The 13,329-nt window shown below is 39.4% G+C and overlaps 1 protein-coding gene across 2 annotated transcripts in view; it reads left to right on the top strand.

Moving 5' to 3' along the window:
- Positions 1 to 13,329, top strand: part of LOC122749135 (zinc finger protein OZF-like) — a 62,370-nt gene that overhangs the window by 1,308 nt on the left and 47,733 nt on the right. Inside the window, exon 3 of one of the 2 annotated variants that reach the window (XM_043995336.1) lies at positions 3,603 to 3,748. The exons of the other annotated variant lie outside the window; for it this stretch is intronic. The gene's annotated coding sequence lies outside the window, so the exon portion shown is untranslated. The remainder of the gene's footprint in view (positions 1 to 3,602; positions 3,749 to 13,329) is intronic. 2 annotated transcript variants of the gene reach the window in all.

Below are 13,329 nucleotides of genomic sequence, written 5' to 3' on the forward strand. Positions count from 1 at the left end.
TCCTAATCTGGAAAAAAGTATTAGAAGGCGAGTTTTAGAGTCTGTGTTGGGTTGAAAAAAGACAACCTTCTCTGAAGTACTATGGGCAAAAAGCAAATTTCAGGAAACTAAGAAAGGAATGTATAGAGAAGGAAAATATGGACACCGTATATGCTGGTCACTAGGAGAACGTCTGGATTGGGCCTGTGACAAGAGAGAGCAGCTAAGGTATGGCATATGCTAGGATTTAAATGAAAATTGTCGTTGTTTGTCCTAAGAGGACCGTGACATCAGGGTGATGTCATGACTTGAAGTGAATTGGATTTAAGTGAGGGAGGGCTGTGCAAAGTCACCAGCCTCACTCTCCTCCATCTGGATCCAGTGGCAAGATACATATCAGGACAACTGGAGATGACCCCAGATGTTTAAGGGAATTGGAGTTAAGTGACAGCTAGAAAGTGCCTGAGGTGAGATTTGAACTCAGATCTTCCCAACTTCAGGGCCAGTGCTCTATCCACTGTGCTGTCTAACTGCCCCTAAATAAAAGTTACTGTAGCATAGGCACCTAAAAAAGAAGCTTGAATTCTTAGTGGGACACTGTCTTTTTGACTATCTTCCTCTTCTACTTTTTTTTTTTTCTCTCTAGAACCAGGAATGAGTAAAACAGCTGGATGGGTAATGGATAGAGCGGTAGTCCTAGAATTAGGAAGACCTGAGTTCTAATCTGGCCTCAAATACATACTAGTTGTATGACCCTGGGCATGTGCCTGCCTCAGTTTCCTCCAATGTAAGAGGGAGATACTAATAGCACCTATCTCCCAGGGTGGTTGTGAGGTGATATCAAATGAGATACTAATTGTAAATAAAGGGTTTCACACATAGTAGGTACTCTATAAATGCTAGCTATTATTATTATCCTTATAACTATTATTAAAAGTCAGAGAGAAAGAGTGAGAGTTTCAGAATGATGAGACGGGTTTTATGCAACACCTTTAAAGTATTGACAATGGAGATCAGGCAATAGAGGAAATAAAGTGCAGCTAGGAGGGAGCTGCCTTGTGAATTGTGGGTGCTATCAAGGGAATCAAGGTGTCAGTAAGGATGCAGAACAGAGGGGGTGTTGGAGAGTGAAATATCTAATCAATAAAGAAGTCGGGGTGGGAAATGAGGCCGAATAATTTGCTATCTACAGATGTGATGAGGGTCAGACTGTGGTGGTCTGACGGTTGACTGTGCATTGGGAGGTGAATGACAGGGGTGTTAATGACCCATTTGATCTTTCAGTGCTACATTGTGAATGTTGAAGTCAGCAGGGATGGCAAGATAAAATGAGACTCAGGTGCCGAGACTACCTAGGAGGGCAAGAGTGACTTTTGGGAATGGGTAGGTGGTGGCAAACGTGGTGCCGTTTGCAGTGTAACAGTTAAGGAATTCTGCCCAAAATGTATATTTCATGTTTCTCAAGTAAGTTTGCCTTTGGACTAGAGGGAAGAATTTAGGATTCTTTCCTTTGCCCCTGCAGCACACTGAAATGCTTGTGAGTCGGATAGTAAATGGCAAGACAGTAAAATCCCATCAATACATGTATGAGACGTTAGTAATTTCCAGGAGCCGTCAGTAGTATGGACAGAGAGAAGAAGCAAAGCCGTGTCATCACTTCTGTAGTCAGTGCTTCAGCTCCATCCATCAGCTGCAATATAGAACCTCATGCTGCCCTTTTTATAGGATCTTGTGCATCTTATATGTATCTGGGTGAGAGTTCCAGAAACACAACTTCAATCAGGTTAACCAGAGAGTAAGAAAGGTAGAGGTTGGGGAATCAAGGATAGAGCACAGCCTTAAACACATTGTGGCCAGTGACGGAGGAAGATGAAGAGAGGGCTTGAGTGGTGAGTATAAGAGGGGGGCCAGAGTAGCCTACAGTGAGGAGGCATAGACAGCCTAGAATTCTATAACACCCTCCCTTTATTTTCTGGGGGGGTCACTCTCACCATATTTTAGTGTCAATTTCTCTCCCACCTGTAATCCCCATTTGGTCACCTATTTATCATGCCATGTTTGTAAAGGTTTTGCCATCACTTCTTTCTTTAGTAAAAACTCAGGGGAGGGGCAGCTAGGTGGCGCAGTGGATAGAGCACCGGCCCTGGAGTCAGGAGTACCTGAGTTCAAATCCGGCCTCAGACACTTAACACTTACTAGTTGTGTGACCCTGGGCAAGTCACTTAACCCCAATTGCCTCACTAAAACAAAACAAAACAAAACAAAACCTCAGGGGAGGACATTTGCAAGATCCTCCTTTAACCAACAGAACTCTTTAATTACTCATATTTAGCTTCACTTAAACCAGTAGGCTCAGATATTCCCATAATATCTGGGCCCTGGGTAGCATTCATCTGAGTGTCAGGCTCTGACTTGTTTCTGGCTCCCCATATGTCCCCATTTCTTCTTTATTGATCATTATTTTATGTTTTCAGTGTGGGTTCACAGAATACCTCAGAATGCAGATTAACACTAAGAGTATCCTAAACTCTATCACATGACTTTCCTGTGTCATACAACTCAAGGTTGGGGTTAAGGCTGATGGTTTTCTGGAATATTGGCTCCATCAATGGAAGGGTTCTGTTTCTGGCTTGTCATTAACATTGCAGGCTGTCATTGGCTCCTGTTACTTTGGATTTAAGCAACAAGTTATTCTAGTAGAGAATTTCTTCAGAGGACTTCTATCCCCAGATATTCTGTCATGTACACATAGCTCAAGACTGTTTGTCTCTGTCCTTTTACAGGTAGTGTTGGGAATGTGATGGGACCTTGGTAGATTACAATGGACTTTTATTTCCTAGAAAGGTGTGGAATTGAAAATTGATACCCCCCTTTATTTTGTATTATTAAGGCTTAATCAATTTATTCTGTATTAGTAATCAAGGTGCTGTGTATTAGTTACTCTCCTTTAGTATATGAACTTGAACTTTCTCTGAACTTAAGCCTGCAGCTATAAGCTCCCTACTCACTCTCCACCAATAAAGTAATCATTCATTGCTAGCTAAGCCATCCTGTTATTGTCTCCTCCTTCAATAACTACAAGGACAAACAACTTGACCCTGTCTTACAATCTCCCTAGTAACCAAGAAGACAACTCTGAGTGTTAGTTCCCCTTTCCTGGGTACTTTCCATTCACAAATTATAGTTCAATCAGGAATCAATAACATGCCCCCTCAGAAAGCATCAACCAGATCACAAGATTCCTGTTATCTCTTAGAAAGTGCCAACCATGGGACTTTCCAGAGTATGTTGGTCCAGATGTTAGGCCACCCTGTGACTGTCTGATGTAATCTCTGGTTAGTGACCTTGGAACCAACCATTCAGAAATGAGATATGCCTATGTTGCTCAAGATTATATAGGCATATATATATATATATATATATATATATATATATATATATATATTATATATATATTATATATATATTATATCACTTTCTTTATTACACTGACTGTTGCCTTGACTGTCAGAAGCATCCTTGGCTACTGAGGAGCCTTGGATCCCATTTATTGGCAATTGCTAGCTTTGCTAATAAATTGAATGTGCTCGGAACTTTATTGCCTCAGTTTCTCTTTATCACAGATTGTTATCACGACAGTTGGGGACCCAGATGGGACTGAGTGAGGGCCTCCAGCCCCCGGGACTGCCTCTCAGAAGAACTCTTCTCAAAAGACTGCCCCGGAGGACGGACTCCCCCTTGGGCCTAACCCAAAATATTCCAGGCCAAGGTAAGCTCCTAAATGGGAGATCTTTATCAACAGAATGGAAGTTTTTTATCTTATATAGAACAATCTTTGCTGCAAGTAGAACAGTCCCTGTTGCAGATAGAGCAATCTCTCCTTCATGAAGGAGAAGAAGATTTACTTCTCCAAAAAGCAAAGGAATCTCTTTTACAGATAGAGCAGTTTCTTCTGCACCTAGGAAAGACTCTGGGACACCTAGATAGTTACTATACAAGTAGAGTTAAATTGGCAGCAAATCTGGTTTTGAAATGATTTCTTTCCAGAAAATTGTACACATTAACTTTGAATAGAGATTTCAAATTTGAAGCTAAAATCTCTCAGGAAAAGAAGTGAAGTTAGAAGCAAAATTTGTAACATCATTGACTTCCTTTTTTGGTTCCAGTTGGTCAAAATGAAATAGATTTTTAGCTGGTAAAATTCTTTGTGGCTAAATTCATCATACAGATAGTTTTTGATTTACCCAAATGGACCATTCTGCAGACTTCAACATAAAACTATTTTTACGTAATGCAGATGAGGAAATTTTATTATAGTTGGAGTCAGAAGCAGATTTAGGGTTAGAGTTTACTCCTACCTACCCACTTCACTTACCCTGTATAACAAAGGCATACACAAAATAATACCTTATGCAAGTCATAAAATGTACTAAAATGTAGACATTAAATACTGTACCATGATAATAAATAACTATGAAATAAAAGGTAAAGTTAATGATAAAGTGTGCATAGTACTGTGCAGTAAAGCTCACATAGGTTTGTAGTATGTTGCTCCTTACCCATCCATTGCACATGGCCTTTATCACTGGTGGTTGGCTGAAATATCTGTCAGAATTTTTTATGTGTTTAATTGCTGCAAATAAAGGCAGTTCCCAAGTCCCCCTTATATTGTTAGACCCTAGGCATCAACTGGCAACCCATATTGGCACTATGATTGGTAGCAGCTGCCCCAAGACCGTCTTGAGCATGGCATCATGATGTCTGTCTTCATGTCAAGAGCTGCCAGGTAGAACATCCAGGAGGGACTCCCTTTTGGAAATTCCTGGGCTTACCCTAGAATCATGAGCTGAGGACCAGGTCTGTGACTAAGGCTCCTAGGGAAGTTGTACCTCCTTAGCCAAGGGGAACTGAGCCATAGTAGTGAGCAAGGATCCAGAGACTCAGCTGAACCACGTGACCTTTGGACAGGAATTCCTTGAGAATAAATGCCTAGCCAGAGGTTTTTCTCCTCTTTCTGAACAGCAATACTAGGAACTGTTTCTTTATATATTTAGACAAATCTTTTAATTAGAAATTGGACTGCAAAACTTAGTTAACTATTAAAACATCTACAAATACCTGCCCAGAGAAGAAAAGTGAAGCAGCTCGAGATAAACTTCTGTTCAAAGAATCCTCACACTCCTTGTTTTTACTAGGATGGGTGAGAGACACCTCCAAAAGTGCATAAGCCCTCCTTAGGCAGTGGGCACTATGGGGTCACTTGTTACTGCTACAGCCAGAATTCCCATTTAATATCCTTTTATGGGGGTAGTAGTGGTAGTAGTATTACCAAGGGAAATTCCTTTCTAGAAACTACTTAAATCCTGGAGTCCAGGCAAGTTCTTCGTATAGCCAGGAATGGCAAAGGTGCACACTGTTAAATTATGTGAACTCTGGTCCAAGATTTGTAGCTGAGGCATTGTTTTGGCCTAAAACTGATTATTGTATATTACAAAAATTAGAATTTGCCATTGAAAGATCTCACCTGTATCAAATGAATTATTGGTTAATTATTGGTCTTACTGGGCGACTCTCAGTGATGGAATATGCTCAGCTGCACCCACACTGGGGGAAGTATGCCACTGCAAGCCCAGTTGTAGAAAGCCGTCCTACAATAGGGCAATCCTATATCCTCCCAGGAGGGACTCCCTTGTGCCAGAGAACTGTCTTAAAATACTCCATCTGTCTTGTCATCTGTATTTTTGTTTCTAGATAAGTTAAAGCTATGATGAGAGAACTTTAACCCTATTGATTTAATTATTGGTTCTACAGTTAGGCAAATTTAAAAATGACTAAAAATAGAGCTCTTAAATTGTATAAAGACTGGTCTAAAATATATTAAAATCCAGATGGGTCCCTGAACTGGTCCAAAGAAGAAATTTTCACTTATTAAAGGCCCTGACATTGTAATTTGTAAAACTGTGCGTGCTGACGTTTTGATTACACTAAAGAAAGGAAAAACATTGCTGGCAAGTATATTTATCTGTGTATTTTTTTCTTGATAATTAAACTAACCCTTTTCCTATAGTCTGATCAACCAAAAGGAAAACAATATAGAGGGTAATAACTTTGTACAGAATTTTGAAAATCCTTCAAAAGGAATGTCTCTGTCCCTCTCCATCCCTCCCCGCCCCCCTTCCTGCCTCTGACCTGTCTGGGAGTGGGTGGGGCTGGGGACAGGTACAGACAAGAGACACAGACAAGGCCGGATTCTTTGTTCCCAATATGCAGAAATTTATGATGCTATAAACTAAACAGAAACCAAAAGTTGATTCCCATATTATAATTCTCCAAACTGTGGTTAGAATGTATCTGTAAAATTTGCTTTTATCACTCTTTCTCTAGGGAGTGACCAGTTTACTGACTAGAAAAAAGAGAACTGCAGCTAGTGAATTTCAGAGTGCTCACAGTTTGCAGTTTGACCATGGAGAGAGGAAAGCTGTGGTTTTTTGTGTTGTTTTTTTTAATTAGAAAGCAACTGCAAGGGGCAGCTAGGTGGCACAGTGGATAGAGCACTGGCCCTGGAGTCAGGAGGACCTGAGTTTAAATCTGGCCTCAGACCCTTGACACTTACTAGCTGTGTGACCCTGGGCAAGTCACTTAACCCCCATTGCCCCGCCAAAAAAAAAAAAAAAAGGCAAGCAACTGCAAAGTAAGTTTAATGTTCTTCCATGAATGATACAACAGATTTATTAGGTTAATTAGAAATGCTGTGAAATTTGTATTGATAGAACTATAATAGATACTGAAATAATATTTTGAACCAGAGTTACTGAGGGTAGAATTAAACAAAGGAGTTAACAGGGTGCTCAGATTACAAAAGGCCAAATTAAAATATATAGCTTAAACAGATATTAGTATAAAATACTGAAGTTTTGAGAAAGCAAAGCAAAATTTGTGAATTACTTCCTTGTCTTTAGTACTGATACATAGACATTTTATAAGATGAAATTAGGAAGTTTACATTTTAAAACAAATTTTTATCAGTTGGAAGTATAATCTCATATTTTACAAAGTATAAATTTATAAAACAAATCCCTGTATTCTGATAATATATAGGATAGGTTAGATCGAAAAATCAAAAGACATGGATTTGCTTTTTTGATTGATTTATTTTATTGTATCTTGGTGTCTCATAGAGTCATTAGTTTCCATTGGTTCTATTCTAATGTTTAAAGAATTATTTTCTTCAGTGACTTTTTGTACTTCCTTTTCCATTTGGCTAAATCTGGTTTTTAGGGAGTTTTTTTCCTCAGTAAATTTTTGTATTTATTTTTCACAATTCTCTTGCATCTTTATTTCTTTCCCCACTTTTTCTTCTACTTCTCTAATTTGTTTCTATTTTTTCTTTTTATTTCTTTTTTTTTTTATGGGGCAATAAGGGTTAAGTGACTTACCCAGGGCCATGCAGCTAGTAAATGTCAAGTGGCTGAGGCCAGATTTAAATCCAGGTCCTCCTGAATCCAGGGCTGGTGTTTTATCCACTGTGCCACCTAGCTGCCCCTCTAATTTGCTTTTTAAAGTTCTTTTTAAGCTCTTCCAGGAATTCTTTTTGGGCCTAAGACCAATTTGCATTTTTCTTTGAAGCTTCACTTGTAGCCATTTTGTTATAATTGGCCTCCTCTGTTTATGCCTTGATTTTTCCCTTTCACCATAGTAATTGTCAATAGTCAAACTTTTTTGTTGTTGTTTTGCTCATTTTTTTGCCTTTTTTGTGCCTTGCTGTGTGGTTTTTTTTTTTTTTCCGAGTTGGGCTCTCTTCCTAAACTTTCCCAGGGTTTATGCTGAGGCTCAGAGGCTCAGGGTCTTATCAGTGGTTTTCACTGGGCTTCAGGGCTTAGCAGCTTGCTTTTGCTGGGTTGCTAAAGTTAACAGAGTCTTTCTGGTGGCTGACCCTGGAGGAGTGATCCTGTTGGGCAGCCTGAGGGCTGGTGCCTCGCTGCTGGATTACTCTGTTAGAAAGCCCAGAGGAGTAATTTTGTTTCAATCTTTTGAGTCCCTGCTTATGGTTTTCCCTGGAAACAGTCTCCCTGCTGGGAGGTCAAAGGGGTAGGAACTTGCTGGTGACCAGTTTTAGGTGGGGCTTCACTACTGGTCAGCAGTGGGGTTAGAGCCTCCCTGGTGGTCAGTGCCTGGTGAGAGTCCCTGTTATGCTGCCCAGACTGCTCACCTGCCCAGGGAGCAGCTGGTTTGCAGGTGGGTGGGGCCTGGTGGATTGCCCCAGGCTCAGAGCTCTGCCTCAGGCCCCCTGCTGTGGGCCCAGAAGCTGCTGCCGCAGCTCCTGGACCTCACTTCCCACCCACCCAAGTAACACAGACCTTTCCTGCAGGGCTGCTGGGCTGCCTCCCTGCTCCTGGAACGATTCAGAGGCAGGTTTGTGTTGTTTTGGAGGGGAAATCTGGAAATCTGGAAGCTCCAGTGGGTTGCTTCTGAACTCGGCCGTCTTGGCACAGGAAATCCTTTTTGATTGATGTGAAAGGAAAAATAGAACAGACTTCATCTCCAGCCTTTGGGAAGTTGTTCTATATCAAGCCTAGATTAATCCTTGATGCCAAAGTTGTGAAGGCAGATTATTCATAATCAAATAATTTTTCTAATTTGCTAGTGAGACAAATGTCATTGCCTCAGAGAAGATAATAATTTCCTTCACTATCAAAGAACTAGTGAAGTTGTTATAACAGTCTTTTTAAACATCAGAGAATTTGTGAGTATGTGTCAACCAGAGGTACTGTTTAATTTACATTTAATTAGTCTCTCCTTCACTTTTGAATTTGTGTGGTTATACTTAAACCAGTTAACTTTGTAAAATTAAAACAAGCTAAACTGAAAACCTGGGCTCTTAGGAAAATTGAGAAATAAATATTATCATTGGGGATTATAGATCTAGATTTGATCTGTTCAAAATTTTGTCCCTAAACCAAATTATAATTGTGTTATATCAGAGAACTTAATGCCAAATAAGTTTGCTAAAGGCAATACTCCAGAAAAATGAATGCATCAATTAAATCTGAGTTAAAATCCAGTCAGGAATTTATTAGTTGTGTGACTTTAGGTGAATTACTTCACTTCAGTTTTCTTTTTATGAATAGATAACATTCCCCTTCACCTCCTCTGTGGTTGTTGAAAAAATAAAATGATTAAGTGCTTGGTATAGCAAGGACTGTCCATATGTTGTCAGTTGCTATTGGTTTTTAGATTAAATAGCATATTGGAAGTCATAACATGCTGTAATTTGACTTGAGATTAAAAAAAGCATTGTGTTATTCAGGCTTCAGATTTTTCTTATTTAATTTAAGAAACCATTGTATCAGACATGTAATTAAAAAGGCAGATTCTCTTTTAATTAGATAAATACTATCATGTGAAATTTTTCTAAAACATGAAAAGCCACTTCCCTATTGAGCTGTTAAGATGAATGTAGTAACGGTGTTTGAAAATTGTCATATTGTGGTACCTTTTCCTCTAAAATGTAGAATTGTCATAATTTAATGAGAGTTTTGAGAACTGCTCCCCTACCCCCACCAGAGTTGTGAGCTGAATTTGAAAGTGTGATTGGGTAAAGTTATGGTATCTCGTAGACCTTGTGAAAGAGCTTCATGTCGTATGTTTCTAAAACAGTGACTGGTCACTTTTAATTAACCGAATTAATGCCATTTCATTAAATTGATTTTGTATCTTATAAATTGGACTACTAAAAGATAGTAAAATTATTAAAACTCTTAAACATTCAATGGCTTATATTTTCCTTTAAACTAGATAATTATAATAACTTACTGTTTGAATGGTGAGGTCCTAAAATCTTATTAGCCCTACTTAAGGGAGAATTCCATATCTAACTGGGAAGTTACATGCTAAGTATTAAAACATCGCTTATTGTGGTGAACTTTTTTTCACCAGAAACTATATTGAATTTAGGAAACTTTAGCAATGGATACTGTACGATTTGTAACCAGTGCTGTTGATAATTATTGGCACAGAAACACAGTATTTATATCCTGCCTGAACATATGCTTCATGAAGTTTTGCTATTTAAGGTGAAGTCTTCTGGGACTTTAACTTGATAGAATTCTGAGTTTTGGTTTCAGCTCTGCTGAATGAAAATGCTTAATAATCCACCATTCAAAGGGCTGCCTTGTTCTTCAGTCTGAGGACTGCTACAGGTGGATATTTGCCTTTGGGAGAAAGTTGAGGGGACAACCTTGTGAAGGTGAAGGTGGGATCCTCTTGACTTGGTTTCTCATTGAGCTACTTCCTTTCCAAACAGGAAAATTTCCCACCTGGATAATTCTGAGCCTACCTTTTGGTACCCTATGAATAACGTGGAGTTTTGGCATGATTGGCTGCTAACTGTTGCTCTTTCCTGGAATCAAACTAGAGCTAAGTCTGTTTTTCCCTTGTTATAGCTTCTTGATATCATCCTAACCATGTCCCTCCTTTTCCTTTCATAGCAAATCTCTATACTTCAGCTTATAAAATGGAATCACATTACAGAAATTTATGGCAGGTAATCAGTTATTAGTATTGAAATGTCTGAGTCATGTAAATATGAAAGACCTTCCATGATTTCTATCTGGCTTGTAGCTATTTTCATATATATATGATATAGAAATAATATTGTCATAAGGGGAGATAAGAGGGAGATGTGACAGATAATATATGATAAAGATAGTTTTCAAAATTGCATTAAGGACTTCAACATGTGAAATTGCATTGATAAATTTGTGTCAATAATTGTGACAAGAGTGTAATTATTTTCATATTTACAGTATTTATCCTAGGATTTTAAGAGAAGGTTCGAATTTTCCAATTTGGGCCCTCGTGGATTCTTTGTAAGATCAAGTGTAGAGTTTTTAAGTAAAGATAGAAAACAGCAACTGAAATTCTCTGAAGATTCAGGGGAATTCTGGGTTCTTAATGTTATTGTTGTACTAAATTGTATTGAGTTTGCATGAAGTCTTTCTACATGCTCTTGGAACCTGAGAAGCAGATGGAAACTTCTGGAAGAAGAAACATCTGTGGCCTCCTACATCCAAGCTAAAAGCTCTCCATAAGCAGGGACTGAAATACAACTTGACCTTTGGACTTTGGTGTCTACCTCAAGAATTTCCAGCCACCCAGTGGAACTACTTTGTCAACATCCTTGCTTCTTTTTCCTTCTATGCGCCACTGCCTCTGTACCAAAGGGGATTGCCCCCTGAAAATTTTTGTCAATGCGCCGGCCATAGGTGGGAAAGCTTTAAGCTATAGATAAGTCCACTTACTTTCTTGTTTTAAAGGATTTGTGCTAAAATTCTGTCACTGCCATCAATCTAGGACTGTTGCCCATGGCCCTCTCAAGACAACTGGGTAATGGATAATGCTGTCATTAGACTTTATAGTTAGGTATAACATAATCTGCTCCTTAAGCCTCATGGGTCTTAAATCTGTCACCAGTTCCTCAACAGCACTCAGACCATGGGTGCCTATTCTGTTCCAAGATTCCCTTGTTCTCACTTGCTGCTAATTCCTTATGGGATGAGCCCTGTTCTTGGGTTTCTTGGGTGTTTTCCTGACTGGGAGAAGGGGGCCATACTGATCCCTGGACCTCTGTAAAGTGTTTTATGTACTACTACAGTGTTTTCACAGGGTGGCTTTGCAGAGACAAAGTTAACCCAAGTTTTTGGTTTGGGTTAGGTCTTTTCCCTGTAATTTTTGGTTTCTATATTTCATGATGTTTATGTGACTCTCCTCTCTCAGCCTGATTTCATATACCTATACAGTCTTCCCATTGTTAAGGAACGCTGCTCATGTCTAATTATACTATTCTAGTTTTTAGATGGTGATTCATGGGAGACATGTCTCCCAAATCAAAGCAGGGAATTACGGAATTGAAAATTGATACACCCCCTTTATTTTATATTATTTTATTAAGTCCTAATCAATTTATTCTGTATTAGTAATCAAGGTGCTATGTATTAGCTGATCACTTTCTTTATTATACTGACTCTAAAAGAGCTGCCTTGACTGTCAGATGCATACTTGGCTACTGAGGAGCCTTGGATCCCATTTATTGGCAATTGCTAACTTTGCTAATAAATTGAATGTGCTTGGAACTTTATTGCCTCAGTTTCTCTTTATTGCAGATTTTTATTCTGACAGAGGCAAGAAAGACTTCTTATTGGTCCAAGAAGCTTTGGTCTAAATCTGAAGGATGACCTCTGACTTCTGGTCAGACTTGTGTCTCCTTTTCCTTGAACAATGGGTATTAAATATTGCATATATTTGCATATATACATATATTACATAGATTAAATTGATTTTGCTAAGCTGCATTTTTTTCTCTTGTTGATTTATTATTGCATGGATGAGTCACTGAGTTGGGGGTGGGTAGCAACATATTTGGCAGTAAGAATGGAGATTTTAAAGAATTAAGATAAAGAGAGGTAAAATGACGTTCCTTTGGCCATCCAAAGCCTTTATTGATGGACACAATGACTTTGAAAATACATCAGTGGGGGCAGCTAGGTGGTGCAGTGAATAGAGCACTGGCCCTGGATTCAGGAGGACCTGAGTTCAAATCTGGCCTCAGACACTTAACACTTACTAGCTGTATGACCCTGGGCAAGTCACTTAACCCAAATTGCCTCACACACACACACAAAAGTACATCACTAGACTGTTACCTTAAGATTATTCCAGGTAGGCTTCTTCTTCTTCTTTTTTTTGGGGGGGGGGAGGGGCAGGGCAATGAGGGTTAAGTGACTTGCCCAGGATCACATAGGCAGTAAGTGTCAAGTGTCTGAGGTCGGATTTGAACTCAGGTCCTCCTGAATCCAGGGCCGGTGCTTAATCCACTGTGCCACCTCGCTGCCCCAAAGGATTCTTTTTTGTTTTTGTTTTTGTTTTTGTTTTTGTGAGGCAATGAGGGTTAAGTGACTTTCCCAGGGTCACACAGCTAGTAGGTGTTAAGTGTCTGAGGCCAGATTTGAACTCAGGTCCTCCTGACTCCAGGGCCAGTGCTCTATCCACTGCGCCACCTCGCCGCCCCCAGGTAAGCTTCCAAAGCCTTCTTTGAACTGTACAAACTTTCCCTGCAGTTTTAATTCTTCCTATACTCTGGGTTGAAGTAACAGATTCTGGGTACTTCTGTTGCTGTGATTTCTGTTACCATGACCGGATATGGAGTTCTCTGTTGGTGCCCTTGGTTTTGGAAATGTAACAAGTTTGATCTCTCAAAGGGTAAGGCGTAACCAGTCAAATTGTACAGCTGCTTTTGTGGAGGTCAGAGTGTTCTTCAGGTTCCAAACTAAATGAAATTGGTGATTGACGGAG

The sequence above is a fragment of the Dromiciops gliroides genome, chromosome 3 (assembly GCF_019393635.1).
Source record: "Dromiciops gliroides isolate mDroGli1 chromosome 3, mDroGli1.pri, whole genome shotgun sequence".
In the NCBI taxonomy this organism is placed as follows: Eukaryota; Metazoa; Chordata; class Mammalia; order Microbiotheria; family Microbiotheriidae; genus Dromiciops; species Dromiciops gliroides.